The following is a 6,001-nucleotide window of genomic DNA, read 5'->3' as shown; positions in this document are numbered from 1 at the left end:
TGTTCTGACTCACAGATTGTAAGTACGTTTTTTATATTTAAAGAGTTTTTATATTTTATATTTTTTATATTAAAGCGAGTTTTTTTGGGCAGTGTAGAGTAGGGCTTGTTGTTTGTCGTTTCTCCGATCACAAATGCAGACATGGATTTAATTTTAGGCGGCGCGATGCAACGCAACGCGTACAAAGACAGTATAAGTCATTATAATCCATAATTATGTCCTCACTGGATGCAACGAATGCCTCGTTTATAATGGGTTTTCATGTTTTTGAATCATCGCTCCGGCCTGACAGGGCATCATCACAATATGGTAAGGGGCGTAACATTTCCGTCACACGCTTGAGGTATTCGGCCAATCACAGCACACCTCGCTTTTTCAGACCGATGAGCTTTGTAAAAATCGACGCGTTTCAGAAAGGCGGGGCATAGAGGAGAAACAATAATGTACAGTATGTGGAAAATAATGTGTTTTTTTAACCTTAACCATAAACACATTTCATTACACCAAATACACAAAATAATGTTATTTTTAGCAGCATCATATGACCCCTTTAAACTTTTCTTTTGGCATCTTCATTTCTAAGGTCTTGTATGGTTCAGTTCCAGAGATATGGAGATCTCAGTATGGCTCCAAGAGTAAATCGTACACATTTTCTGTTGTCAAAAACCAAATGTGGGTCATTTTACATACAGGTGATACTTTTTTCTTTTAAAGAGGAATGACTGAAGAACAAATGTTGTTGAAACTAGAAATGTATCTTGTTTTCCTCTATCAAAACACTTGCATATAGAACACACCTGTCTGAGTGCCAAAAAGATTTTTTCCCCAAAGTATTAATAATATCTTAATATGATTTTAGATTCTGGTTCTTATTTGGTATGTTAATTTTTAAGGCCCTATATCATTCAGTCATGGGCATTGCTCTCCCCACACATTGTATTCATTACATTTACATTTAGTCATTTAGCAGACGCTTTTATCCAAAGCGACTTACAAATTAGGACAATAAAAACAGTCAAAACTAACAAAAGAGCAACAATATATAAGTGCAAATGACAAGTCTCGGTTAGCCTAACGCAGTACACGTAGCAAGGTGTGTGTGTGTGTGTATATATATATATATATATATATTAGGGATGGGAAGATTCCCCGATTCGCTCGGTGAATCGGCATAAAAAGTTAATGATGCGATGCATCGGTTTAAAAAGTGTGCATCGGCTACAAGTTGTCATTTATATCACGATGCATCGTTTAAATTAAATTCACGCAATCTCACTAATTTGTGCACGCTTATTCTTAAGCAGACCTTAATGTCGATCATGGATCAAATCGATCCACCATGACAAACAGCGAATATATCTGTGCTGTTTAATGCATTTGAGACGTTGTGTTTACCTCAGTGCATAACTGACATGTCACAGGTATATTTTTCATCTGTAAATGTTAGAAAGTCATGCAAACATATCCATTTTGCTGTCAGGAGTGGGCAAGGCACGCGTGACGCGAGAGCAACGAGTAAAATATATATATTTTATATTTTTTGATAAAAAAAAATGTTTGGACATTAAATGTGTCTTTTATAGAATTTTAAACCTACATATAAAGTGTATTTTTATGATAGCAGTAACTGTAAGTGGACTATTGTAATAGGTAAATCAAATGTAAGCTAGTAGGCTACAGTACTAATTACTAAGCTTCAAAGAAAGGTTTTCCTATGGATTAATTAGAAAAGAGTCCATTTCTACTTTGCACTGTGTCTCTTCCTATGGAAAAGGCAGTGATTTTCCCTACTCACATTCCATTAGGTCGTAAATGTATCTGGTGTCAGGGTTGCCATGGTAACCAGGGTCCTGGGCCTTGTTCACAGACAACTTGGCACCCAGTATGTTTATTGGGTGAGGGTCGTAAATGTATCTGGTGCCAGGGTTGCCATGGTAACCAGGGTCCTAGGCCTTGTTCACAGACAACTTGGCACCCAGTATGTTTATTGGGTGAGGGGTCTGTGAACGTTTGTTAATCTAATGAATAATTGATTTGTTAAATCAAATGAAAAATGGTGTGTCTGATTTGTCCAGACGCTACAACATACTGTGAGAACTTGCTCTATATATGAGCATGAAGCAAAATCATAGATTGAGTAGTATCCACTGCTAAGGGGCATATTTAGCAGAATCACTGATGGTACCTCAAACTTTTAAAGGCTTTCACACCCAAGATAATTAACCCTGGATACTACTAAACCCCAGGTAAATTGGATCCTCACACTGCTCATACTTTACCCGAGTCTAACAATTAATTCAGAATCTTCTTGTATTTCTGATTATTAATGTTTAATTTGTTTAATGATTAATAAAGTTTTGTTATTTTTTGGATGTATGTCTTGATGTATGTTTATTGTATATTTTACTTGATGATGTACAGCACAATGGTCAACTAATAAACTTAATTAGTGCACTATAGTGTTTGATTGATTGAGTCCTAAACCCTGGGTTACTGTCCTTATTTTCATATTTATGGTGTCTGCAGTCATGACTGGATAAACACAAACCACCTCTGGTTTTTGATCATTGAAAATGTTGAAATTCAACAATTTTGGACATGGAGCCACATTGAGATCCCCTTATCCCTGGGATTAAACCATGTAGGGCCTTAAAAATGAAGATTAAAAATAAAAGTGATTTCATCATGATACTAAGCAATATTCACATTTAAATTATGGACCATTTAAAAAAATGTTTAAAAAGCATCCATTGAATGGAGGCAGATTAGTGTCACCTGGTGGAAAGAAATAAAGAAAATAATTTGTAGATCCAGGGCTGTGTATTCCCTAGTTACTGAGAACATGGTTTTCAGACATTACTTATTTTCATTAGGTTTTGCATTTATATACTGTATATATATTAGGGCTGTCATCGTTAAAGCGTTAACGCATGCAATTAATTTTACAATCCTTAACGCGTTAAAATAATTTAACGCAATTAACGCAAAATTACTGAAGCACAATTTCTATTCTAACCCTTTAACCCAATTTTGCTACTCTGCTTGCGATTAGATAATTTTAAGCCGCTAAACTCCGGGAAAGTTTTCAGTCCAATGATCCAGTAAGTGAATGCATTCAAACAATCCGTCCAAAACAGCGCTAATATAAAGGAAACCAGGCTGATTACATCAGAGATTGCAGAGAGAACAGAGACTCCCATTGCGTTTTCAGTGAATTATTAATTCCAGTGTGTCCAGTTCGCTTTAAAACACGAGCTCTGTCATATTCTGTGATTGACTATGAAGAGCACGAGCCCTCACACGCCGCGCTGTGTGAAGTACAGACTGAACGGATTGTCAACACATTTTTCTCGACTGGATTACCAGTCTCGCTAGTAAAGTTTTGATGGATGAAGACTGCAATCAAGGTAAAGACGATTGCGGTGGCGTACAGGAGTCGTACAGTAAGCACGCATGAGTCCGTTATATTAATGCGTGTATGAGTGCTCTTGACGCACTGATCGCACATTGTATTTATGCACAGGCACAGACATTTCCGTACATTCACGTAATGTACGGAAATGGATGTGATTAATCAGATTAAAAATTAATCGATTGACAGTCTTAATATATATATATATATATAGAGAGAGAGAGAGAGAGAGAGAGAGAGAGAGGGAGAGAGAGATGATCAAAGACCAGTTTTGCCAAAATTTTGATTTTTTAAATTTATTTATTTTTTAATGTTTGTTTGAAATTATTTTGCATTGTGATTACAGTCAAACCTGAACACAGAGAAATAATTTTGTTACCCATATTCTAATATAAACCAACAAAATTCAATAAGAATGCAACAAAAACCACAGGAATGCTTGATTCCTGTACATTTTTTGCTCGGGACCTCTGGTTGAGTATATAACAAAACGACTCAGATATGATTTTTGGTCCATACTGTGAAGCCCCTACTATTACATAACAAAGAGGAGGAGGATGTGCAAAATGAGTTGTTTTGGTAGCTTGGTTTGAGTAAAAGCTGTTTTTGGACTAACTTTGGTATGATTGGATTCTAATCAGATATGCACAAAAATCAGATTTGATCAAGGATTCATTCAAACACATGTTTCTGGCTATCGAGATCAGTTTCTGAGTAGATAAATAATGTTTCTGCACTTTTCCTGAGATTATTGCACTCTGAATTGTTCTTGTACAACCTAAACGTCATGTGTTTACTGATATTTGAGACTTTAACACAGAGAGCTTTATTCTGGTTTTATCCCTCATACTTTTAACGTCCTTCTTGTTTCAGTATGGTTATTAGATGATGTTGAAAAAACTTGTGCAGCTGTTACTGGCCTATTTGTAAGAAAGCAGAGCCAGACTTAATAACCAGAGGCATGTTGCATAAAGTTGGTTTCAGTTGCTACCTGTGTAGTTTGAGATTACTTTGAGCAAACTCTGTTTTTTGGATTGGTTTTAGCTTTGTTCATCGACATGTTAACTTACGCTACACGGATAACCTGCTCCAGAGCAGGATTTAGCTGCGTCCGAAAGCTTTAGGCTGCTGACTCGCTCCCTTATCAGGCGATGACTTTGAAGGCAGCGTTTGTGCATGAAGGCACCTCACCAAACTGATTTCAGACAGACTTCTGAGGCAGCATAACGGTTTAATGATCGACAACTAGATAAAGCTTTGGATAAAAGCGTCTGCTAAATGACTAGCTAAATATAAATGTAAAAAGCGAACTTGTAATTGTAATTAAGTGAATATTCTAGCTAGAAATTACATCAAAGGTGGAAAAAGAAACTACATTTACACACAAACTGACCACCAAATGCATCTTTTAGATGCCATCTTTATTTTTTAGCTCAACTGTCACAATGCACAGGATTGTGGGATACAGCTGCCTTCAAAAATCGATCAGATAAAGGCATCTCGGGAGACAGGAAAAGACATTGGATTCGGACGTGCCTTGATGCCTTCTTATCTTGGAATGCATCCTAAAGGCAGCATTTTTCAGCTTTCGGACGCAGCTTTAGATCGCAAACCAAAACTGGACCAATCAGCTGTGAGCAAAGATACATACAGTATATATATTATATATATGTGTGTGTGTGTGTGTGTGTGTGTGTGACCCTGAATCACATTAGGGTACATTTTTCGAAATTGAGATTTGAAAGCTGAATAAATAAGCTCTCCATTGATGTATGGTTTGTTATGATAGGACAATATTTGGCCGAGATACAACTATTTGAAAATCTGGAATCTGAGGGTGCAAAAAAATCAAAATATTGAGAAAATCACCTTTAAAGTTGTCCAAATGAAGTCTTTAGCAATGCATGCTACTAATCAAAAATTAAGTTTTAATATATTTACGGCAGGAAATTTACAAAATATCTTCATGGAGCATGATCTTTATATCGTAATGATTTTTGGCATAAAAGAAAAATTTATAAATTTGACCCATACAATGTATTGTTGGTACAAATATACCTGTGCTGCTTATGACTGGTTTTGTGCTCTAGGGTCACATATTGTAAATAACACTTTACAACAAGTCTTGTTAACATTAGTTGATACTTTGGTATCATGAACCGTGATAGTCCAGTGTCTTTTTTTTTTTTTTTTAATGAATGAATGAATGAAAAGCACAATTTGGTCATCCTTCTTTTGATGGCAGATGACAGATTTGACAGATACACGGCTAAATATTACTTTTCAAAATGATCTAACACCAAAACTACTAATTAAACTACACATTTCCTATACATCTGTAAGAGACCAACCACCAATCCTTGCAATTTCAAAGACTGATAATTTAGGGCAGGGTCCTTCAAATCCAATCCTGGAGGGCCACTGTCATGCAACCTTACCAAACATCCCTGAACAAGCTAATCAGGGTCTTCAGGATTATGCAAAAATGATGGGTAAATGAGTTTGATCAGGGTTGGAGCTAAAATCTTCAGTACAGTGCTGGATTTGAAGAACGCTGATATTGTATTCACTCAAGATTGACTGCTTGAC

At 36.2% G+C, this 6,001-nt stretch overlaps 1 protein-coding gene across 2 annotated transcripts in view; it reads left to right on the top strand.

Annotated features, from left to right (window-relative positions):
- Nucleotides 1–6,001, top strand: part of lmcd1 (LIM and cysteine-rich domains 1) — a 43,001-nt gene that overhangs the window by 18,022 nt on the left and 18,978 nt on the right. The window lies entirely within an intron of this gene.

This window comes from Sinocyclocheilus rhinocerous, unplaced genomic scaffold, assembly GCF_001515625.1.
Source record: "Sinocyclocheilus rhinocerous isolate Xijiao unplaced genomic scaffold, SAMN03320098_v1.1 scaffold3797, whole genome shotgun sequence".
Taxonomy (NCBI): domain Eukaryota; kingdom Metazoa; phylum Chordata; class Actinopteri; order Cypriniformes; family Cyprinidae; genus Sinocyclocheilus; species Sinocyclocheilus rhinocerous.
The sequence above is the reverse complement of the archived record's forward strand: the minus strand, read 5'-3'. Positions and strand labels throughout refer to the sequence as shown.